The sequence below is a fragment of the Pristiophorus japonicus genome, chromosome Y (genome assembly GCF_044704955.1).
Source record: "Pristiophorus japonicus isolate sPriJap1 chromosome Y, sPriJap1.hap1, whole genome shotgun sequence".
Taxonomy (NCBI): Eukaryota; Metazoa; Chordata; class Chondrichthyes; family Pristiophoridae; genus Pristiophorus; species Pristiophorus japonicus.
Window position 1 is genome coordinate 3,979,104 of NC_092011.1, and position 27,702 is coordinate 4,006,805.

General features: G+C 58.2%; 1 protein-coding gene across 1 annotated transcript in view; it reads left to right on the plus strand.

The window, feature by feature from the left end:
* Window positions 1-27,702, plus strand: part of LOC139241068 (glutamate receptor ionotropic, kainate 5-like) — a 1,689,468-nt gene that overhangs the window by 674,668 nt on the left and 987,098 nt on the right. The gene's annotated exons all lie outside the window — the stretch shown is intronic.

A 27,702-nucleotide genomic window follows, 5' to 3' on the forward strand; every position in this document is an offset into this window, starting at 1 on the left:
CGGTGTCCCTGATGATCAATGCCTCTGACGATCGATGTCCCTGACGATCGATGTCCCTGACGATCGATGCCCCTGACTGGTGCCCCTGACGATCGATGTCCCTGACGATCGATGTCCCTGACGATCGATGTCCCTGACGATCGATGTCCCCGACGATCGATGCCTCTGACGATCGATGTCCCTGACGATCGATGTCCCTGACGATCGATGCCCCTGACTGGTGCCCCCCCTGACGATCGATGTCCCTGACGATCGATGTCCCTGACGATCGGTGTCCCTGACGATCGATACCCCTGACGATCGATGTCCCTGACGATCGATGTCCCTGACGATCGGTGTCCCTGACGATCAGTGTCCCTGACGATCAATGCCCCTGACGATCGATGTCCCTGACGATCGATGGCCCTGACGATCGATGTCCCTGACGATCGATGCCCCTGACGATCGATGTCCCTGACGATCGGTGCCCCTGACGATCGATGTCCCTGACGATCTATGTCCCTGACGATCGATGCCCCTGACGATCGATGTCCCTGACGATCGATGCCCCTGACTGGTGCCCCTGACGATCGGTGTCCCTGACGATCAATACCCCTGACGATCGATGTCCCTGACGATCGGTGCCCATGACGATCGGTCCTCCTGACGATCGATGTCCCTGACGATCGATGCCCCTGACGATCGATGCCCCTGACGATCGATGTCCCTGACGATCGATGTCCCTGACGATCGATGTCCCTGACGATCGATGTCCCTGACGATCGATGTCCCTGACGATCGATGTCCCTGACGATCGGTGTCCCTGACGATCGATGCCCCTGACTGGTGCCCCTGACGATCGATGTCCCTGACGATCGATGTCCCTGACGATCGATGTCCCTGACGATCGATGTCCCTGACGATCGATGTCCCTGACGATCGATGTCCCTGACGATCGATGCCCCTGACTGGTGCCCCTGACGATCGATGTCCCTGACGATCGATGTCCCCGACGATCGATGCCTCTGACGATCGATGTCCCTGACGATCGATGTCCCTGACGATCGATGCCCCTGACTGGTGCCCCTGACGATCGATGTCCCTGACGATCGATGTCCCTGACGATCGGTGTCCCTGACGATCGATACCGCTGACGATCGATGTCCCTGACGATCGGTGCCCCTGACGATCGATGTCCCTGACGATCGATGCCCCTGACGATCGATGTCCCTGACGATCGGTGTCCCTGACGATCAGTGTCCCTGACGATCAATGCCCCTGACGATCGATGTCCCTGACGATCGATGCCCCTGACTGGTGCCCCTGACGATCGATGTCCCTGACGATCGATGTCCCTGACGATCGATGTCCCTGACGATCGATGCCCCTGACGATCGATGTCCCTGACGATCGATGCCCCTGACGATCGATGTCCCTGACGATCGGTGCCCCTGACGATCGATGCCCCTGACGATCGATGTCCCTGACGATCGGTGCCCCTGACGATCGATGTCCCTGACGATCGATGTCCCTGACGATCGGTGTCCCTGACGATCGATGTCCCTGACGATCGATGTCCCTGACGATCGATGTCCCTGACGATCGATGTCCCTGACGATCGATGTCCCTGACGATCGATGTCCCTGACGATCGGTGTCCCTGACGATCGATGCCCCTGACTGGTGCCCCTGACGATCGATGTCCCTGACGATCGATGTCCCTGACGATCGATGTCCCTGACGATCGGTGTCCCTGATGATCAATGCCTCTGACGATCGATGTCCCTGACGATCGATGTCCCTGACGATCGATGCCCCTGACTGGTGCCCCTGACGATCGATGTCCCTGACGATCGATGTCCCTGACGATCGATGTCCCTGACGATCGATGTCCCCGACGATCGATGCCTCTGACGATCGATGTCCCTGACGATCGATGTCCCTGACGATCGATGCCCCTGACTGGTGCCCCCCCTGACGATCGATGTCCCTGACGATCGATGTCCCTGACGATCGGTGTCCCTGACGATCGATACCCCTGACGATCGATGTCCCTGACGATCGGTGCCCCTGACGATCGATGTCCCTGACGATCGATGCCCCTGACGATCGATGTCCCTGACGATCGGTGTCCCTGACGATCAGTGTCCCTGACGATCAATGCCCCTGACGATCGATGTCCCTGACGATCGATGGCCCTGACGATCGATGCCCCTGACGATCGATGTCCCTGACGATCGGTGCCCCTGACGATCGATGTCCCTGACGATCTATGTCCCTGACGATCGATGCCCCTGACGATCGATGTCCCTGACGATCGATGCCCCTGACTGGTGCCCCTGACGATCGATGTCCCTGACGATCGATGTCCCTGACGATCGATGCCCCTGACGATCAATACCCCTGACGATCGATGCCCCTGACGATCGATGCCCCTGACGATCGATGTCCCTGACGATCGGTGCCCCTGACGATCGATGCCCCTGACGATCGATGTCCCTGACGATCGGTGCCCCTGGCGATCGATGTCCCTGACGATCGATGTCCCTGACGATCGATGCCCCTGACGATCGATGTCCCTGACGATCGATGTCCCTGACGATCGATGTCCCTGACGATCGATGTCCCTGACGGTCGATGTCCCTGATGATCGATGTCCCTGACGATCGGTGTCCCTGACGATCGATGCCCCTGACTGGTGCCCCTGACGATCGATGTCCCTGACGATCGATGTCCCTGACGATCGATGTCCCTGACGATCGGTGTCCCTGATGATCAATGCCTCTGACGATCGATGTCCCTGACGATCGATGTCCCTGACGATCGATGCCCCTGACTGGTGCCCCTGACGATCGATGTCCCTGACGATCGATGTCCCTAACGATCGATGTCCCTGACGATCGGTGTCCCTGACGATCAATGCCTCTGACGATCGATGTCCCTGACGATCGATGTTCCTGACGATCGGTGTCCCTGACGATCGATGTCCCTGACGATCGATGCCCCTGACTGGTGCCCCTGACGATCGATGTCCCTGACGATCGATGTCCCTGACGATCGGTGTCCCTGACAATCAATGCCTCTGACGATCGATGTCCCTGACGATCGATGTCCCTGACGATCGGTGTCCCTGACGATCGATGTCCCTGACGATCTATGTCCCTGACGATCGGTGTCCCTGATGATCAATGTCCCTGACGATCGATGTCCCTGACGATCGATGCCCCTGACGATCGGTGTCCCTGACGATCGATGTCCCTGACGATCGATGCCCCTGACGATCTATGTCCCTGACGATCGATGCCCCTGACGATCTATGTCCCTGAAAATCGATGTCACTGATGATCGATGTCCCTGTCGATCGATGTCCCTGACGATCGGTGTCCCTGACGATCGATGCCCCTGACGATCGATGTCCCTGACGATCGATATCCCTGACGATCGATGTCCCTGACGATCGATGCCCCTGACGATCGATGTCCCTGACGATCGATGTCCCTGACGATCCATGTCCCTGACGATCGATGTCCCTGACGATCGATGTCCCTGACGATCGATGCCCCTGACGATCGATGCCCCTGACGATCGATGTCCCTGACGATCGATGTCCCTGACGATCCATGTCCCTGACGATCGATGTCCCTGACGATCGATGTCCCTGACGATCGGCGTCCCTGACGATCGATGTCCCTGACGATCGATGTCGCTGACGATCGGTGTCCCTGACGATCGATGTCCCTGACGATCGATGTCCCTGACGATCGATGCCCCTGACGATCGGTGTCCCTGACGATCAGTGTCGCTGACGATCGATGTCGCTGACGATCGATGCCCCTGACGATCGATGCCCCTGACGATCGATGCCCCTGAAGATCGATGTCGCTGACGATCGATGCCCCTGAAGATCGATGCCCCTGACGATCGATGTCCCTGACGATCGGTATCCCTGACGATCGGTGTCCCTGACGATCGATGTCCCTGACGATCGATGTCCCTGACGATCGGTGTCCCTGACGATCCATGTCCCTGACGATCGGTGCCCCTGACGATCGATGTCCCTGACGATCGATGTCCCTGACGATCGGTGTCCCTGACGATCGGTATCCCTGACGATCGATGTCCCTGACGATCGATGTCCCTGACGATCGATGTCCCTGACGATCGATGTCCCTGACGATCGATGCCCCTGACGATCGATGCCCCTGACGATCGATGTCCCTGACGATCGGTGTCCCTGACGATCGATGCCCCTGACGATCGATGTCCCTGACGATCGATGTCCCTGACGATCGATGCCCCTGACGATCGATGTCACTGACGATCGATGTCCCTGACGATCGATGCCCCTGACGATCGATGTCCCTGACGATCGGTGTCCCTGACGATCGATGCCCCTGACGATCGATGTCCCTGACGATCGGTGTCCCTGACGATCGATGCCCCTGACGATCGATGTCCCTGACGATCGATGTCCCTGACGATCGATGTCCCTGAAGATTCATGTCCCTGACGATAGATGTCCCTGACGATCGATGTCCCTGACGATCGATGTCCCTGACGATCGATGCCCCTGACGATCGATGTCCCTGACGATCGATGTCCCTGACGATCCATGTCCCTGACGATCGATGTCCCTGACGATCGATGTCCCTGACGATCGGCGTCCCTGACGATCGATGTCACTGACGATCGATGTCGCTGACGATCGATGCCCCTGACGATCGATGCCCCTGACGATCGATGTCGCTGACGATCGATGCCCCTGAAGATCGATGTCGCTGACGATCGATGCCCCTGAAGATCGATGCCCCTGACGATCGATGTCCCTGACGATCGGTATCCCTGACGATCGGTGTCCCTGACGATCGATGTCCCTGACGATCGATGTCCCTGACGATCGGTGTCCCTGACGATCCATGTCCCTGACGATCGATGTCCCTGACGATCGGTGTCCCTGACGATCGATGCCCCTGACGATCGATGCCCCTGACGATCGATGCCCCTGACGATCGATGTCCCTGACGATCGATGTCCCTGTCGATCGGTGTCCCTGACGATCGATGTCCCTGACGATCCATGTCCCTGACGATCGATGTCCCTGACGATCGATGTCCCTGACGATCGATGTCCCTGACGATCGATGTCCCCGACGATCGATGCCTCTGATGATCGATGTCCCTGACGATCGATGTCCCTGACAATCGATGCCCCTGACTGGTGCCCCCCCTGACGATCGATGTCCCTGACGATCGATGTCCCTGACGATCGGTGTCCCTGACGATCGATACCCCTGACGATCGGTGTCCCTGACGATCGATGCCCCTGACGATCGATGTCCCTGACGATCGATGTCCCTGACGATCGGTGTCCCTGACGATCGATGTCCCTGACGATCGATGCCCCTGACGATCGATGTCCCTGACGATCGGTGCCCCTGACGATCGATGTCCCTGACGATCTATGTCCCTGACGATCGATGCCCCTGACGATCGATGTCCCTGACGATCGATGCCCCTGACTGGTGCCCCTGACGATCGATGTCCCTGACGATCGATGTCCCTGACGATCGATGTCCCTGACGATCAATACCCCTGACGATCGATGCCCCTGACGATCGATGCCCCTGACGATCGATGTCCCTGACGATCGGTGCCCCTGACGATCGATGCCCCTGACGATCGATGTCCCTGACGATCGGTGCCCCTGACGATCGATGTCCCTGACGATCGATGTCCCTGACGATCGATGCCCCTGACGATCGGTGTCCCTGACGATCGATGTCCCTGACGATCGATGTCCCTGACGATCGATGTCCCTGACGATCGATGTCCCTGACGATCGGTGTCCCTGACGATCGATGCCCCTGACTGGTGGCCCTGACGATCGATGTCCCTGACGATCGATGTCCCTGACGATCGATGTCCCTGACGATCGGTGTCCCTGATGATCAATGCCTCTGACGATCGATGTCCCTGACGATCGATGTCCCTGACGATCGATGCCCCTGACTGGTGCCCCTGACGATCGATGTCCCTGACGATCGATGTCCCTGACGATCGATGTCCCTGACGATCGGTGTCCCTGACGATCAATGCCTCTGACGATCGATGTCCCTGACGATCGATGTTCCTGACGATCGGTGTCCCTGACGATCGATGTCCCTGACGATCGATGCCCCTGACTGGTGCCCCTGACGATCGATGTCCCTGACGATCGATGTCCCTGACGATCGGTGTCCCTGACAATCAATGCCTCTGACGATCGATGTCCCTGACGATCGATGTCCCTGACGATCGGTGTCCCTGACGATCGATGTCCCTGACGATCTATGTCCCTGACGATCGGTGTCCCTGATGATCAATGTCCCTGACGATCGATGTCCCTGACGATCGATGCCCCTGACGATCGGTGTCCCTGACGATCGATGTCCCTGACAATCGATGCCCCTGACGATCTATGTCCCTGACGATCGATGCCCCTGACGATCTATGTCCCTGAAAATCGATGTCACTGATGATCGATGTCCCTGACGATCGATGTCCCTGACGATCGGTGTCCCTGACGATCGATGCCCCTGACGATCGATGTCCCTGACGATCGATATCCCTGACGATCGATGTCCCTGACGATCGATGCCCCTGACGATCGATGTCCCTGACGATCGATGTCCCTGACGATCCATGTCCCTGACGATCGATGTCCCTGACGATCGATGTCCCTGACGATCGATGCCCCTGACGATCGATGCCCCTGACGATCGATGTCCCTGACGATCGATGTCCCTGACGATCCATGTCCCTGACGATCGATGTCCCTGACGATCGATGTCCCTGACGATCGGCGTCCCTGACGATCGATGTCGCTGACGATCGATGTCGCTGACGATCGATGCCCCTGACGATCGATGCCCCTGACGATCGATGTCGCTGACGATCGATGCCCCTGAAGATCGATGTCGCTGACGATCGATGTCCCTGACGATCGATGCCCCTGAAGATCGATGTCGCTGACGATCGATGCCCCTGACGATCGATGCCCCTGACGATCGATGTCCCTGACGATCGGTGTCCCTGACGATCGATGTCCCTGACGATCCATGTCCCTGACGATCGATGCCCCTGAAGATCGATGTCGCTGACGATCGATGCCCCTGACGATCGATGTCCCTGACGATCGATGTCCCTGACGATCCATGTCCCTGACGATCGATGTCCCTGACGATCGATGTCCCTGACGATCGGCGTCCCTGACGATCGATGTCGCTGACGATCGATGTCGCTGACGATCGATGCCCCTGACGATCGATGCCCCTGACGATCGATGTCGCTGACGATCGATGCCCCTGAAGATCGATGTCGCTGACGATCGATGTCCCTGACGATCGATGCCCCTGAAGATCGATGTCGCTGACGATCGATGTCCCTGACGATCGATGCCCCTGAGGATCGATGCCCCTGACGATCGATGTCGCTGACGATCGATGCCCCTGAAGATCGATGCCCCTGACGATCGATGTCCCTGACGATCGGTATCCCTGACGATCGGTGTCCCTGACGATCGATGTCCCTGACGATCGATGTCCCTGACGATCGGTGTCCCTGACGATCCGTGTCCCTGACGATCGGTGCCCCTGACGATCGGTGCCCCTGACGATCGATGTCCCTGACGATCGATGTCCCTGACGATCGGTGTCCCTGACGATCGGTGTCCCTGACGATCGATGTCCCTGACGATCCATGTCCCTTACCGATCAATGTCCCTGACGATCGTTGTCCCTGACGATCGATGTCCCTGACGATCGGTGTCCCTGACGATCGATGTCCCTGACGATCGGTGTCCCTGACGATCGATGTCACTGACGATCGATGCCCCTGACGATCGATGTCCCTGACGATCGATGTCCCTGACGATCGATCTCCCTGACGATCGGTGTCCCTGACGATCAATGTCCCTGACGATCTGTGTCCCTGACGATCGGTGTCCCTGACGATCGATGCCCCTGACGATCGATGTCCCTGATGATCGGTGTCGCTGACGATCTGTGCCCCTGACGATCGATGTCCCTGACGATCGATGTCCCTGACGATCGGTGTCCCTGACGATCGGTGTCCCTGACGATCGATGCCCCTGACGATCGATGTCCCTGACGATCGGTGTCCCTGACGATCGATGTCCCTGACGATCGATGTCCCTGACGATCGATGCCCCTGACGATCGATGTCACTGACGATCGATGTCCCTGACGATCGATGCCCCTGACGATCGATGTCCCTGACGATCGGTGTCCCTGACGATCGATGCCCCTGACGATCGATGTCCCTGACGATCGATGCCCCTGACGATCGATGTCCCTGACGATCGATGTCCCTGACGATCGATGTCCCTGACGATCCATGTCCCTGACGATAGATGTCCCTACGATCGATGTCCCTGACGATCGATGTCCCTGACGATCGATGTCCCTCACGATCGATGCCCCTGACGATCGATGTCCCTGACGATCGATGTCCCTGACGATCCATGTCCCTGACGATCGGTGTCCCTGACGATCGATGCCCCTGACGATCGGTGTCCCTGACGATCGATGTCCCTGACGATCAATGCCCCTGACGATCGGTGTCCCTGACGATCGATGTCCCTGACGATCGATGTCCCTGACGATCGATGTCCCTGACGATCGGCGTCCCTGACGATCGATGTCACTGACGATCGATGTCGCTGACGATCGATGCCCCTGACGATCGATGCCCCTGACGATCGATGTCGCTGACGATCGATGCCCCTGAAGATCGATGTCGCTGACGATCGATGCCCCTGACTGGTGCCCCTGACTGGTGCCCCTGACGATCGATGTCCCTGACGATCGATGTCCCTGACAATCAATGCCTCTGACGATCGATGTCCCTGACGATCGATGTCCCTGACGATCGGTGTCCCTGACGATCGATGTCCCTGACGATCTATGTCCCTGACGATCGGTGTCCCTGATGATCAATGTCCCTGACGATCTATGTCCCTGACGATCGGTGTCCCTGATGATCAATGTCCCTGACGATCGATGTCCCTGACGATCGATGCCCCTGACGATCGGTGTCCCTGACGATCGATGTCCCTGACGATCGATGCCCCTGACGATCTATGTCCCTGACGATCGATGCCCCTGACGATCTATGTCCCTGAAAATCGATGTCACTGATGATCGATGTCCCTGACGATCGATGTCCCTGACGATCGGTGTCCCTGACGATCGATGTCCCTGACGATCGATGTCCCTGACGATCGATGTCCCTGACGATCGATGCCCCTGACGATCGATGTCCCTGACGATCGATGTCCCTGACGATCCATGTCCCTGACGATCGATGTCCCTGACGATCGATGTCCCTGACGATCGATGCCCCTGACGATCGATGCCCCTGACGATCGATGTCCCTGACGATCGATGTCCCTGACGATCCATGTCCCTGACGATCGATGTCCCTGACGATCGATGTCCCTGACGATCGGCGTCCCTGACGATCGATGTCGCTGACGATCGATGTCGCTGACGATCGATGCCCCTGACGATCGATGCCCCTGACGATCGATGTCGCTGACGATCGATGCCCCTGAAGATCGATGTCGCTGACGATCGATGCCCCTGAAGATCGATGCCCCTGACGATCGATGTCCCTGACGATCGGTATCCCTGACGATCGGTGTCCCTGACGATCGATGTCCCTGACGATCGATGTCCCTGACGATCGGTGTCCCTGACGATCCATGTCCCTGACGATCGATGTCCCTGACGATCGGTGCCCCTGACGATCGATGTCCCTGACGATCGATGTCCCTGACGATCGGTGTCCCTGACGATCGGTGTCCCTGACGATCGATGTCCCTGACGATCCATGTCCCTGACGATCGATGTCCCTGACGATCGTTGTCCCTGACGATCGATGTCCCTGACGATCGGTGTCCCTGACGATCGATGTCCCTGACGATCGGTGTCCCTGACGATCGATGTCACTGACGATCGATGCCCCTGACGATCGATGTCCCTGACGATCGATGTCCCTGACGATCGATCTCCCTGACGATCGGTGTCCCTGACGATCGATGCCCCTGACGATCGATGTCCCTGACGATCGATATCCCTGACGATCGATGTCCCTGACGATCGATGCCCCTGACGATCGATGTCCCTGACGATCGATGTCCCTGACGATCCATGTCCCTGACGATCGATGTCCCTGACGATCGATGTCCCTGACGATCGATGCCCCTGACGATCGATGCCCCTGACGATCGATGTCCCTGACGATCGATGTCCCTGACGATCCATGTCCCTGACGATCGATGTCCCTGATGATCGATGTCCCTGACGATCGGCGTCCCTGACGATCGATGTCGCTGACGATCGATGTCGCTGACGATCGATGCCCCTGACGATCGATGCCCCTGACGATCGATGTCGCTGACGATCGATGCCCCTGAAGATCGATGTCGCTGACGATCGATGCCCCTGAAGATCGATGCCCCTGACGATCGATGTCCCTGACGATCGGTATCCCTGACGATCGGTGTCCCTGACGATCGATGTCCCTGACGATCGATGTCCCTGACGATCGGTGTCCCTGACGATCCATGTCCCTGACGATCGATGTCCCTGACGATCGGTGCCCCTGACGATCGATGTCCCTGACGATCGATGTCCCTGACGATCGGTGTCCCTGACGATCGGTGTCCCTGACGATCGATGTCCCTGACGATCCATGTCCCTGACGATCGATGTCCCTGACGATCGTTGTCCCTGACGATCGATGTCCCCGACGATCGGTGTCCCTGACGATCGATGTCCCTGACGATCGGTGTCCCTGACGATCGATGTCACTGACGATCGATGCCCCTGACGATCGATGTCCCTGACGATCGATGTCCCTGACGATCGATCTCCCTGACGATCGGTGTCCCTGACGATCGATGTCCCTGACGATCTGTGTCCCTGACGATCGGTGTCCCTGACGATCGATGCCCCTGACGATCGATGTCCCTGATGATCGGTGTCGCTGACGATCTGTGCCCCTGACGATCGATGTCCCTGACGATCGATGTCCCTGACGATCGATGTCCCTGACGATCGGTGTCCCTGACGATCGATGCCCCTGACGATCGATGCCCCTGAAGATCGATGTCCCTGACGATCGGTGTCCCTGACGATCGATGCCCCTGACGATCGATGTCCCTGACGATCGATGTCCCTGACGATCGATGTCACTGACGATCGATGTCCCTGACGATCGATGCCCCTGACGATCGATGTCCCTGACGATCGGTGTCCCTGACGATCGATGCCCCTGACGATCGATGTCCCTGACGATCGGTGTCCCTGACGATCGATGCCCCTGACGATCGATGTCCCTGACGATCGATGTCCCTGACGATCGATGTCCCTGACGATCCATGTCCCTGACGATAGATGTCCCTGACGATCGATGTCCCTGACGATCGATGTCCCTGACGATCGATGTCCCTGACGATCGATGCCCCTGACGATCGATGTCCCTGACGATCGATGCCCCTGAAGATCGATGTCGCTGACGATCGATGCCCCTGACGATCGATGCCCCTGACGATCGATGTCCCTGACGATCGGTGTCCCTGACGATCGATGTCCCTGACGATCCATGTCCCTGACGATCGATGCCCCTGAAGATCGATGTCGCTGACGATCGATGCCCCTGACGATCGATGCCCCTGACGATCGATGCCCCTGACGATCGATGTCCCTGACGATCGATGCCCCTGACGATCGATGCCCCTGACGATCGATGTCGCTGACGATCGATGCCCCTGAAGATCGATGCCCCTGACGATCGATGTCCCTGACGATCGGTATCCCTGACGATCGGTGTCCCTGACGATCGATGTCCCTGACGATCGATGTCCCTGACGATCGGTGTCCCTGACGATCCGTGTCCCTGACGATCGGTGCCCCTGACGATCGGTGCCCCTGACGATCGATGTCCCTGACGATCGATGTCCCTGACGATCGGTGTCCCTGACGATCGGTGTCCCTGACGATCGATGTCCCTGACGATCCATGTCCCTTACCGATCAATGTCCCTGACGATCGTTGTCCCTGACGATCGATGTCCCTGACGATCGGTGTCCCTGACGATCGATGTCCCTGACGATCGGTGTCCCTGACGATCGATGTCACTGACGATCGATGCCCCTGACGATCGATGTCCCTGACGATCGATGTCCCTGACGATCGATCTCCCTGACGATCGGTGTCCCTGACGATCAATGTCCCTGACGATCTGTGTCCCTGACGATCGGTGTCCCTGACGATCGATGCCCCTGACGATCGATGTCCCTGATGATCGGTGTCGCTGACGATCTGTGCCCCTGACGATCGATGTCCCTGACGATCGATGTCCCTGACGATCGGTGTCCCTGACGATCGGTGTCCCTGACGATCGATGCCCCTGACGATCGATGTCCCTGACGATCGGTGTCCCTGACGATCGATGTCCCTGACGATCGATGTCCCTGACGATCGATGCCCCTGACGATCGATGTCACTGACGATCGATGTCCCTGACGATCGATGCCCCTGACGATCGATGTCCCTGACGATCGGTGTCCCTGACGATCGATGCCCCTGACGATCGATGTCCCTGACGATCGATGCCCCTGACGATCGATGTCCCTGACGATCGATGTCCCTGACGATCGATGTCCCTGACGATCCATGTCCCTGACGATAGATGTCCCTGACGATCGATGTCCCTGACGATCGATGTCCCTGACGATCGATGTCCCTCACGATCGATGCCCCTGACGATCGATGTCCCTGACGATCGATGTCCCTGACGATCCATGTCCCTGACGATCGGTGTCCCTGACGATCGATGCCCCTGACGATCGGTGTCCCTGACGATCGATGTCCCTGACGATCAATGCCCCTGACGATCGGTGTCCCTGACGATCGATGTCCCTGACGATCGATGTCCCTGACGATCGATGTCCCTGACGATCGGCGTCCCTGACGATCGATGTCACTGACGATCGATGTCGCTGACGATCGATGCCCCTGACGATCGATGCCCCTGACGATCGATGTCGCTGACGATCGATGCCCCTGAAGATCGATGTCGCTGACGATCGATGCCCCTGACTGGTGCCCCTGACGATCGATGTCCCTGACGATCGATGTCCCTGACGATCGATGTCCCTGACGATCGGTGTCCCTGACGATCAATGCCTCTGACGATCGATGTCCCTGACGATCGATGTCCCTGACGATCGGTGTCCCTGACGATCGATGTCCCTGACGATCGATGCCCCTGACTGGTGCCCCTGACGATCGATGTCCCTGACGATCGATGTCCCTGACAATCAATGCCTCTGACGATCGATGTCCCTGACGATCGATGTCCCTGACGATCGGTGTCCCTGACGATCGATGTCCCTGACGATCTATGTCCCTGACGATCGGTGTCCCTGATGATCAATGTCCCTGACGATCTATGTCCCTGACGATCGGTGTCCCTGATGATCAATGTCCCTGACGATCGATGTCCCTGACGATCGATGCCCCTGACGATCGGTGTCCCTGACGATCGATGTCCCTGACGATCGATGCCCCTGACGATCTATGTCCCTGACGATCGATGCCCCTGACGATCTATGTCCCTGAAAATCGATGTCACTGATGATCGATGTCCCTGACGATCGATGTCCCTGACGATCGGTGTCCCTGACAATCGATGCCCCTGACGATCGATGTCCCTGACGATCGATGTCCCTGACGATCGATGTCCCTGACGATCGATGCCCCTGACGATCGATGTCCCTGACGATCGATGTCCCTGACGATCCATGTCCCTGACGATCGATGTCCCTGACGATCGATGTCCCTGACGATCGATGCCCCTGACGATCGATGCCCCTGACGATCGATGTCCCTGACGATCGATGTCCCTGACGATCCATGTCCCTGACGATCGATGTCCCTGACGATCGATGTCCCTGACGATCGGCGTCCCTGACGATCGATGTCGCTGACGATCGATGTCGCTGACGATCGATGCCCCTGACGATCGATGCCCCTGACGATCGATGTCGCTGACGATCGATGCCCCTGACGATCGATGTCCCTGACGATCGATGTCCCTGACGATCGATGTCCCTGACGATCGATGCCCCTGAAGATCGATGCCCCTGACGATCGATGTCCCTGACGATCGGTATCCCTGACGATCGGTGTCCCTGACGATCGATGTCCCTGACGATCGATGTCCCTGACGATCGGTGTCCCTGACGATCCATGTCCCTGACGATCGATGTCCCTGACGATCGGTGCCCCTGACGATCGATGTCCCTGACGATCGATGTCCCTGACGATCGGTGTCCCTGACGATCGGTGTCCCTGACGATCGATGTCCCTGACGATCCATGTCCCTGACGATCGATGTCCCTGACGATCGTTGTCCCTGACGATCGATGTCCCTGACGATCGGTGTCCCTGACGATCGATGTCCCTGACGATCGGTGTCCCTGACGATCGATGTCACTGACGATCGATGCCCCTGACGATCGATGTCCCTGACGATCGATGTCCCTGACGATCGATCTCCCTGACGATCGGTGTCCCTGACGATCGATGCCCCTGACGATCGATGTCCCTGACGATCGATATCCCTGACGATCGATGTCCCTGACGATCGATGCCCCTGACGATCGATGTCCCTGACGATCGATGTCCCTGACGATCCATGTCCCTGACGATCGATGTCCCTGACGATCGATGTCCCTGACGATCGATGCCCCTGACGATCGATGCCCCTGACGATCGATGTCCCTGACGATCGATGTCCCTGACGATCCATGTCCCTGACGATCGATGTCCCTGATGATCGATGTCCCTGACGATCGGTGTCCCTGACGATCGATGTCGCTGACGATCGATGTCGCTGACGATCGATGCCCCTGACGATCGATGCCCCTGACGATCGATGTCGCTGACGATCGATGCCCCTGAAGATCGATGTCGCTGACGATCGATGCCCCTGAAGATCGATGCCCCTGACGATCGATGTCCCTGACGATCGGTATCCCTGACGATCGGTGTCCCTGACGATCGATGTCCCTGACGATCGATGTCCCTGACGATCGGTGTCCCTGACGATCCATGTCCCTGACGATCGATGTCCCTGACGATCGGTGCCCCTGACGATCGATGTCCCTGACGATCGATGTCCCTGACGATCGGTGTCCCTGACGATCGGTGTCCCTGACGATCGATGTCCCTGACGATCCATGTCCCTGACGATCGATGTCCCTGACGATCGTTGTCCCTGACGATCGATGTCCCCGACGATCGGTGTCCCTGACGATCGATGTCCCTGACGATCGGTGTCCCTGACGATCGATGTCACTGACGATCGATGCCCCTGACGATCGATGTCCCTGACGATCGATGTCCCTGACGATCGATCTCCCTGACGATCGGTGTCCCTGACGATCGATGTCCCTGACGATCTGTGTCCCTGACGATCGGTGTCCCTGACGATCGATGCCCCTGACGATCGATGTCCCTGATGATCGGTGTCGCTGACGATCTGTGCCCCTGACGATCGATGTCCCTGACGATCGATGTCCCTGACGATCGATGTCCCTGACGATCGGTGTCCCTGACGATCGATGCCCCTGACGATCGATGCCCCTGAAGATCGATGTCCCTGACGATCGGTGTCCCTGACGATCGATGCCCCTGACGATCGATGTCCCTGACGATCGATGTCCCTGACGATCGATGCCCCTGACGATCGATGTCACTGACGATCGATGTCCCTGACGATCGATGCCCCTGACGATCGATGTCCCTGACGATCGGTGTCCCTGACGATCGATGCCCCTGACGATCGATGTCCCTGACGATCGGTGTCCCTGACGATCGATGCCCCTGACGATCGATGTCCCTGACGATCGATGTCCCTGACGATCGATGTCCCTGACGATCCATGTCCCTGACGATAGATGTCCCTGACGATCGATGTCCCTGACGATCGATGTCCCTGACGATCGATGTCCCTGACGATCGATGCCCCTGACGATCGATGTCCCTGACGATCGATGTCCCTGACGATCCATGTCCCTGACGATCGATGTCCCTGACGATCGATGTCCCTGACGATCGGCGTCCCTGACGATCGATGTCACTGACGATCGATGTCGCTGACGATCGATGCCCCTGACGATCGATGCCCCTGACGATCGATGTCGCTGACGATCGATGCCCCTGAAGATCGATGTCGCTGACGATCGATGCCCCTGAAGATCGATGCCCCTGACGATCGATGTCCCTGACGATCGGTATCCCTGACGATCGGTGTCCCTGACGATCGATGTCCCTGACGATTGATGTCCCTGACGATCGGTGTCCCTGACGATCCATGTCCCTGACGATCGATGTCCCTGACGATCGATGTCCCTGACGATCGGTGTCCCTGACGATCGATGCCCCTGACGATCGATGCCCCTGACGATCGATGCCCCTGACGATCGATGTCCCTGACGATCGATGTCCCTGTCGATCGGTGTCCCTGACGATCGATGTCCCTGACGATCCATGTCCCTGACGATCGATGTCCCTGACGATCGGTGTCCCTGACGATCGATGTCACTGACGATCGATGCCCCTGACGATCGATGTCCCTGACGATCGATGTCCCTGACGATCGATCTCCCTGACGATCGGTGTCCCTGACGATCAATGTCCCTGACGATCAATGTCCCTGATGATCGGTGTCGCTGACGATCTATGCCCCTGACGATCGATGTCCCTGACGATCGATGTCCCTGACGATCGATGCCCCTGACGATCGGTGTCCCTGACGATCGATGCCCCTGACGATCTGTGTCCCTGACGATCGGTGTCCCTGACGATCGATGCCCCTGACGATCTGTGTCCCTGACGATCGGTGTCCCTGACGATAGATGCCCCTGACGATCGATGTCCCTGATGATCGGTGTCGCTGACGATCTGTGCCCCTGACGATCGATGTTCCTGACGATCGATGTCCCTGACGATCGATGCCCCTGAAGATCGATGCCCCTGACGATCGATGTCCCTGACGATCGGTATCCCTGACGATCGGTGTCCCTGACGATCGATGTCCCTGACGATCGATGTCCCTGACGATCGGTGTCCCTGACGATCCATGTCACTGACGATCGATGTCCCTGACGATCGATGTCCCTGACGATCGGTGTCCCTGACGATCGATGCCCCTGACGATCGATGCCCCTGACGATCGATGCCCCTGACGATCGATGTCCCTGACGATCGATGTCCCTGTCGATCGGTGTCCCTGACGATCGATGTCCCTGACGATCCATGTCCCTGACGATCGATGTCCCTGACGATCGATGTCCCTGACGATCGGTGTCCCTGACGATCGATGTCACTGACGATCGATGCCCCTGACGATCGATGTCCCTGACGATCGATGTCCCTGACGATCGATCTCCCTGACGATCGGTGTCCCTGACGATCAATGTCCCTGACGATCAATGTCCCTGATGATCGGTGTCGCTGACGATCTATGCCCCTGACGATCGATGTCCCTGACGATCGGTGCCCCTGACGATCGATGTACATGACGATCGATGTCCCTGACGATCGATGTCCCTGACGATCGATGTCCCTGACGATCGGTGTCCCTGACGATCGGTGTCCCTGACCATCTGTGCCCCTGACGATCGTTGTCCCTGACGATCGATGTCCCTGACGATCGATGTCCCTGACGATCGATGTCCCTGACGATCGATGTCCCTGACGATCGATGTCCCTGACGATCGATGTCCCTGACGATCGATGTCCCTGACGATCGATGTCCCTGAAGATCGATGTTCCTGACGATCGATGTCCCTGACGATCGGATGTCCCTGACGATCGGTGTCCCTGACGATCGATGTCCCTGACGATCGATGTCCCTGACGATCGATGCCCCTGACGATCGATGCCCCTGACGATCGATGTCCCTGACGATCGGTGCCCCTGACGATCGATGTCCCTGACGATCGATGCCCCTCACGATCGATGTCCCTGACGATCGATGTCCCTGACGATCGATGTCCCTGACGATCGGTGTCCCTGACGATCGATGTCCCTGACGATCGGTGTCCCTGACGATCGATGTCCCTGACGATCGATGCCACTGACGATCGATGCCCGTGACGATCGATGTCCCTGACGATCGATGCCCCTGACGATCGATGCCCCTGACGATCGATGTCCCTGACGATCGATGCCCCTGACTGGTGCCCCTGACGATCGATGTCCCTGACGATCGATGTCCCTGACGATCGACGTCCCTGACGATCGGTGCCCCTGACGATCGATGCCCCTGACGATCGATGTCCCTGATGATCGATGTCCCTGACGATCGATGGCCCAGACGATCGATGTCCCTGACGATCGATGCCCCTGACGATCGATGTCCCTGACGATCGATGTCCCTGACGATCGATGCCCCTGACGATCGATGTCCCTGACGATCGATGTCCCTGACGATCGATGTCCCTGACGATCGGTGTCCCTGACGATCGATGTCCCTGACGATCGATGCCCCTGACGATCGATGTCCCTGACGATCGATGTCCCTGACGATCGATGCCCCTGACTGGTGCCCCTGACGATCGATGTCCCTGACGATCGATGTCCCTGACGATCGATGTCCCTGACGATCGGTGTCCCTGACGATCGGTGTCCCTGACGATCGATGTCCCTGACGATCGATGTCCCTGACGATCGATGCCCCTGACGATCGATGTCCCTGACGATCGATGTCCCTGACGATCGATGTCCCTGACGATCGATGTCCCTGACGATCGATGTCCCTGACGATCGGTGTCCCTGACGATCGATGTCCCTGACGATCGATGCCCCTGACGATCGATGTCCCTGACGATCGATGTCCCTGACGATCGGTGTCCCTGACGATCGATGTCCCTGACGATCGATGTCCCTGACGATCGGTGCCCCTGACGATCAATGTCCCTGACGATCAATGCCCCTGACGATCGATGTCCCTGACGATCGGTGCCCCTGAAGATCGATGTCCCTGACGATCGATGTCCCTGACGATCAATGCCCCTGACGATCGATGTCCCTGACGATCGGTGTCCCTGACGATCGGTGTCCCTGACGATCGGTGTCCCTGACGATCGGTGTCCCTGACGATCGGTGTCCCTGACGATCGATGCCCCTGACGATCGATGTCCCTGACGATCGATGTCCCTGACGATCGATGTCCCTGACGATCAATGTCCCTGACGATCGGTGTCGCTGACGATCTATGCCCCTGACGATCGATGTCCCTGACGATCGATGTCCCTGACGATCGATGCCCCTGACGATCGGTGTCCCTGACGATCGGTGTCCCTGACGATCGATGCCCCTGACGATCTGTGTCCCTGACGATCGATGCCCCTGACGATCTGTGTCCCTGACGATCGGTGTCCCTGACGATAGATGCCCCTGACGATCGATGTCCCTGATGATCGGTGTCGCTGACGATCTGTGCCCCTGACGATCAATGTCCCTGATGATCGATGCCCCTGACGATCGATGTCCCTGACGATCGGTGCCCCTGACGATCGGTGCCCCTGACGATCGATGTCCCTGACGATCGATGTCCCTGACGATCGATGTCCCTGACGATCGGTGTCCCTGACGATCGGTGTCCCTGACCATCTATGCCCCTGATGATCGATGTCCCTGACGATCGATGTCCCTGACGATCGATGTCCCTGACGATCGATGTCCCTGACGATCGATGTCCCTGACGATCGATGTCCCTGACGATCGATGTCCCTGACGATCGATGTCCCTGAAGATCGATGTTCCTGACGATCGATGTCCCTGACGATCGGATGTCCCTGACGATCGGTGTCCCTGACGATCGGTGTCCCTGACGATCGATGTCCCTGACGATCGATGCCCCTGACGATCGATGCCCCCGACGATCGATGTCCCTGACGATCGGTGCCCCTGACGATCGATGTCCCTGACGATCGATGCCCCTAACGATCGATGTCCCTGACGATCGATGTCCCTGACGATCGATGTCCCTGACGATCGGTGTCCCTGACGATCGATGTCCCTGACGATCGGTGTCCCTGACAATCGATGTCCCTGACGATCGATGCCCCTGACGATCGATGCCCCTGACGATCGATGTCCCTGACGATCGATGCCCCTGACGATCGATGCCCCTGACGATCGATGTCCCTGACGATCGATGCCCCTGACTGGTGCCCCTGACGATCGATGTCCCTGACGATCGATGTCCCTGACGATCGATGCCCCTGACGATCAATACCCCTGACGATCGATGTCGCTGACGATCGATGTCCCTGACGATCGATGTCCCTCACGATCGATGTCCCTGACGATCGTTGTCCCTGACGATCGATACCCCTGACGATCGATGTCCCTGACGATCGATGCCCCTGACGATCGGTGTCCCTGACGATCAATACCCCTGACGATCGATGTCCCTGATGATCGGTGTCCCTGACGATCGATGTCCCTGACGCTCGATGCCCCTGACGATCGATGTCCCTGACGAACGATGCCCCTGACGATCGATGTCCCTGACGATCGATGCCCCTGACGATCAATGTCCCTGACGATCGATGCCCCTGACGATCGATGTCCCTGACGATCGGTGTCCCTGACGATCGATGTCCCTGACGATCGATGTCCCTGACGATCGATGTCCCTGACGATCGATGTCCCTGACGATCGATGTCCCTGACGATCGATGTCCCTGACGATCGATGTCCCTGACGATCCATGTCCCTGACGATCGGTGTCCCTGACGATCGGTGCCTCTGACGATCGATGCCCCTGACGATCGATGTCCCTGACGATTGATGTCCCTGACGATCGATGTCCCTGACGATCGGTACCCTGACGATCGATGTCCCTGACGATCGATGTCCCTGACGATCGATGTCCCTGACGATCCATGTCCCTGACAATCGGTGTCCCTGACGATCGGTGCCGCTGACGATCGATGCCCCTGACGATCGATGCCCCTGACGATCGGTACCCTGACGATCGATGTCCTTGACGATCGGTGTCCCTGACGATCGATGTCCCTGACGATCGATGTCCCTGACGATCGATGTCCCTGACGATCGATGTCCCTGACGATCGATGTCCCTGACGATCGATGTCCCTGACGATCGATGTCCCTGACGATCGGTGCCTCTGACGATCGATGCCCCTGACGATCGATGTCCCTGACGATTGATGTCCCTGACGATCGATGTCCCTGACGATCGGTACCCTGACGATCGATGTCCCTGACGATCGATGTCCCTGACGATCGATGTCCCTGACGATCCATGTCCCTGACAATCGGTGTCCCTGACGATCGGTGCCCCTGACGATCGATGTCCCTGACGATCGATGTCCCTGACGATCGGTACCCTGACGATCGATGTCCTTGACGATCGGTGTCCCTGACGATCGATGTCCCTGACGATCGATGTCCCTGACGATCGATGTCCCTGACGATCGATGTCCCTGACGATCGATGTCCCTGACGATCGATGTCCCTGACGATCGATGTCCCTGACGATCGATGCCCCTGACGATCGATGTCCCTGACGATCGATGTCCCTGACGATCGATGTCCCTGACGATCTATGTCCCTGACGATCGAGGTCCCTGACGATCGGTGTCCCTGACGATCAATGCCCCTGAAGATCGGTGCCCCTGACGTTCTATGTCCCTGACGATCGGTGCCCCTGACGATCGATGTTCCTGACGATCGATGTCCCTGACGATCGGTGTCCCTGACGATCGATGTCCCTGACGATCGATGTCCCTGACGATCGGTGTCCCTGACGATCGATGTCCCTGACGATCGATGTCCCTGACGATCGGTGCCCCTGATGATCAATGTCCCTGATGATCGATGCCCCTGACGATCGATGTCCCTGACGATCGGTGCCCCTGAAGATCGATGTCCCTGACGATCGATGTCCCTGACGATCAATGCCCCTGACGATCGATGTCCCTGACGATCGGTGTCCCTGACGATCGGTGTCCCTGATGATCGGTGTCCCTGACGATCGGTGTCCCTGACGATCGGTGTCCCTGACGATCGATGCCCCTGACGATCGATGTCCCTGACGATCGATGTCCCTGACGATCGATGTCCCTGACGATCGATGTCCCTGACGATCGATGTCCCTGACGATCGGTGTCCCAGACGATCGGTGTCCCTGACGATCAATGTCACTGACGATCGATGTCCCTGACGATCGATGTCCCTGACGATCGATGTCCCTGACGATCTATGTCCCTGACGATCGATGTCCCTGACGATCGGTGTCCCTGACGATCAATGCCCCTGAAGATCGGTGCCCCTGACGATCGATGTCCCTGACGATCGATGTCCCTGACGATCGATGTCCCTGACGATCGGTGCCCCTGACGATCGATGTTCCTGACGATCGATGTCCCTGACGATCGGTGTCCCTGACGATCGGTGTCCCTGACAATCGATGCCCCTGACGATCGATGTCCCTGACGATCGATGCCCCTGACGATCGATGTCACTGACGATCGATGTCCCTGACGATCGATGTCCCTAACGATCGGTGTCCCTGACGATCAGTGCCCCTGACGATCGGTGCCCCTGACGATCGATGTCCCTGACGATCGGTGCCCCTGACGATCGATGTTCCTGACGATCGATGTCCCTGACGATCGGTGTCCCTGACGATCGATGTCCCTGACGATCGATGTCCCTGACGATCGATGTCCCTGACGATCGGTGCCCCTGACGATCGATGTTCCTGACGATCGATGTCCCTGACGATCGGTGCCCCTGACGATCGATGTTCCTGACGCTCGATGTCCCTGACGATCGGTGTCCCTGACGATCGGTGTCCCTGACGATCGATGCCCCTGACGATCGGTGTCCCTGACGATCGATGCCCCTGACGATCGATGTCCCTGACGATCGGTGCCCCTGACGATCAATGTCCCTGACGATCGATGCCCTTGACGATCGATGTCCCTGACGATCAGTGCCCCTGAAGATCGATGTCCCTGACGATCGATGTCCCTGACGATCAATGCCCCTGACGATCGATGTCCCTGACGATCGGTGTCCCTGACGATCGGTGTCCCTGACGATCGGTGTCCCTGACGATCGGTGTCCCTGACGATCGGTGTCCCTGACGATCGATGCCCCTGACGATCGATGTCCCTGACGATCGATGTCCCTGACGATCGATGTCCCTGACGATCGATGTCCCTGACGATCGATGTCCCTGACGATCGGTGTCCCAGACGATCGGTGTCCCTGACGATCAATGTCCCTGACGATCGATGTCCCTGACGATCGATGCCCCTGACGATCGATGTCACTGACGATCGATGTCCCTGACGATCGATGTCCCTAACGATCGGTGTCCCTGACGATCAGTGCCCCTGACGATCGGTGCCCCTGACGATCGATGTCCCTGACGATCGGTGCCCCTGACGATCGATGTTCCTGACGATCGATGTCCCTGACGATCGGTGTCCCTGACGATCGATGTCCCTGACGATCGATGTCCCTGACGATCGGTGTCCCTGACGATCGATGCCCCTGACGATCGATGTCCCTGACGATCGGTGCCCCTGACGATCAATGTCCCTGACGATCGATGCCCCTGACGATCGATGTCCCTGACGATCAGTGCCCCTGAAGATCGATGTCCCTGACGATCGATGTCCCTGACGATCAATGCCCCTGACGATCGATGCCCCTGACGATCGGTGTCCCTGACGATCGGTGTCCCTGACGATCGGTGTCCCTGACGATCGGTGTCCCTGACGATCGGTGTCCCTGACGATCGATGCCCCTGACGATCGATGTCCCTGACGATCGATGTCCCTGACGATCGATGTCCCTGACGATCGATGTCCCTGACGATCGATGTCCCTGACGATCGGTGTCCCAGACGATCGGTGTCCCTGACGATCAATGTCCCTGACGATCGATGTCCCTGACGATCGATGTCCCTGACGATCGATGTCCCTGACGATCTATGTCCCTGACGATCGATGTCCCTGACGATCGGTGTCCCTGACGATCAATGCCCCTGAAGATCGGTGCCCCTGACGATCGATGTCCCTGACGATCGGTGCCCCTGACGATCGATGTTCCTGACGATCGATGTCCCTGACGATCGGTGTCCCTGACGATCGGTGTCCCTGACAATCGATGCCCCTGACGATCGATGCCCCTGACGATCGATGTCCCTGACGATCGATGTCCCTGACGATCGATGTCCCTGACGATCGATGCCCCTGACGATCGATGCCCCTGACGATCGATGTCCCTGACGATCTATGTCCCTGACGATCGATGTCCCTGATGATCGGTGTCCCTGACGATCAATGCCCCTGAAGATCGGTGCCCCTGACGATCGATGTCCCTGACGATCGGTGCCCCTGACGATCGATGTTCCTGACGATCGATGTCCCTGACGATCGGTGTCCCTGACGATCGATGTCCCTGACGATCGATGTCCCTGACGATCGGTGTCCCTGACGATCGATGTCCCTGACGATCGATGTCCCTGACGATCGGTGCCCCTGACGATCAATGTCCCTGATGATCGATGCCCCTGACGATCGATGTCCCTGACGATCAGTGCCCCTGAAGATCGATGTCCCTGACGATCGATGTCCCTGACGATCAATGCCCCTGACGATCGATGTCCCTGACGATCGGTGTCCCTGACGATCGGTGTCCCTGACGATCGGTGTCCCTGACGATCGGTGTCCCTGACGATCGGTGTCCCTGACGATCGGTGTCCCTGACGATCGATGCCCCTGACGATCGATGTCCCTGACGATCGATGTCCCTGACGATCGATGTCCCTGACGATCGATGTCCCTGACGATCGATGTCCCTGACGATCGGTGTCCCAGACGATCGGTGTCCCTGACGATCGATGTCCCTGACGATCGGTGCCCCTGAAGATCGATGTCCCTGACGATCGATGTCCCTGACGATCAATGCCCCTGACGATCGATGTCCCTGACGATCGGTGTCCCTGACGATCGGTGTCCCTGATGATCGGTGTCCCTGACGATCGGTGTCCCTGACGATCGGTGTCCCTGACGATCGATGCCCCTGACGATCGATGTCCCTGACGATCGATGTCCCTGACGATCGAAGTCCCTGACGATCGATGTCCCTGACGATCGATGTCCCTGACGATCGGTGTCCCAGACGATCGGTGTCCCTGACGATCAATGTCACTGACGATCGATGTCCCTGACGATCGATGTCCCTGACGATCGATGTCCCTGACGATCGATGCCCCTGACGATCGATGTCCCTGACGATCGATGTCCCACACGATCGATGTCCCTGACGATCGATGTCCCTGACGATCGATGTCCCTGACGATCGATGTCCCTGACGATCGATGTCCCTGACGATCGATGTCCCTGACGATCGGTGTCCCTGACGATCGGTGTCCCTGACGATCGATGTCCCTGACGATCGGTGTCCCTGACGATCGGTGTCCCTGACGATCTATGTCCCTGACGATCGATGTCCCTGACGATCAATGCCCCTGACGATCGGTGTCCCTGACGATCGGTGTCCCTGACGATCTATGTCCCTGACGATCGATGTCCCTGACGATCAATGCCCCTGACGATCGGTGTCCCTGACGATCGGTGTCCCTGACGATCTATGTCCCTGACGATCGATGTCCCTGACGATCGGTGTCCCTGACGATCAATGCCCCTGAAGATCGGTGCCCCTGACGATCGATGTCCCTGACGATCGATGTCCCTGACGATCGATGTCCCTGACGATCGGTGCCCCTGACGATCGATGTTCCTGACGATCGATGTCCCTGACGATCGGTGTCCCTGACGATCGGTGTCCCTGACAATCGATGCCCCTGACGATCGATGTCCCTGACGATCGATGCCCCTGACGATCGATGTCACTGACGATCGATGTCCCTGACGATCGATGTCCCTAACGATCGGTGTCCCTGACGATCAGTGCCCCTGACGATCGGTGCCCCTGACGATCGATGTCCCTGACGATCGGTGCCCCTGACGATCGATGTTCCTGACGATCGATGTCCCTGACGATCGGTGTCCCTGACGATCGATGTCCCTGACGATCGATGTCCCTGACGATCGATGTCCCTGACGATCGGTGCCCCTGACGATCGATGTTCCTGACGATCGATGTCCCTGACGATCGGTGCCCCTGACGATCGATGTTCCTGACGATCGATGTCCCTGACGATCGGTGTCCCTGACGATCGGTGTCCCTGACGATCGATGCCCCTGACGATCGGTGTCCCTGACGATCGATGCCCCTGACGATCGATGTCCCTGACGATCGGTGCCCCTGACGATCAATGTCCCTGACGATCGATGCCCTTGACGATCGATGTCCCTGACGATCAGTGCCCCTGAAGATCGATGTCCCTGACGATCGATGTCCCTGACGATCAATGCCCCTGACGATCGATGTCCCTGACGATCGGTGTCCCTGACGATCGGTGTCCCTGACGATCGGTGTCCCTGACGATCGGTGTCCCTGACGATCGATGCCCCTGACGATCGATGTCCCTGACGATCGATGTCCCTGACGATCGATGTCCCTGACGATCGATGTCCCTGACGATCGATGTCCCTGACGATCGGTGTCCCAGACGATCGGTGTCCCTGACGATCAATGTCCCTGACGATCGATGTCCCTGACGATCGATGCCCCTGACGATCGATGTCACTGACGATCGATGTCCCTGACGATCGATGTCCCTGACGATCGATGTCCCTGACGATCGGTGTCCCAGACGATCGGTGTCCCTGAAGATCGGTGCCCCTGACGATCGATGTCCCTGACGATCGATGTCCCTGACGATCGATGTCCCTGACGATCGGTGCCCCTGACGATCGATGTTCCTGACGATCGATGTCCCTGACGATCGGTGTCCCTGACGATCGGTGTCCCTGACAATCGATGCCCCTGACGATCGATGTCCCTGACGATCGATGCCCCTGACGATCGATGTCACTGACGATCGATGTCCCTGACGATCGATGTCCCTAACGATCGGTGTCCCTGACGATCAGTGCCCCTGACGATCGGTGCCCCTGACGATCGATGTCCCTGACGATCGGTGCCCCTGACGATCGATGTTCCTGACGATCGATGTCCCTGACGATCGGTGTCCCTGACGATCGATGTCCCTGACGATCGATGTCCCTGACGATCGATGTCCCTGACGATCGGTGCCCCTGACGATCGATGTTCCTGACGATCGATGTCCCTGACGATCGGTGCCCCTGACGATCGATGTTCCTGACGCTCGATGTCCCTGACGATCGGTGTCCCTGACGATCGGTGTCCCTGACGATCGATGCCCCTGACGATCGGTGTCCCTGACGATCGATGCCCCTGACGATCGATGTCCCTGACGATCGGTGCCCCTGACGATCAATGTCCCTGACGATCGATGCCCTTGACGATCGATGTCCCTGACGATCAGTGCCCCTGAAGATCGATGTCCCTGACGATCGATGTCCCTGACGATCAATGCCCCTGACGATCGATGTCCCTGACGATCGGTGTCCCTGACGATCGGTGTCCCTGACGATCGGTGTCCCTGA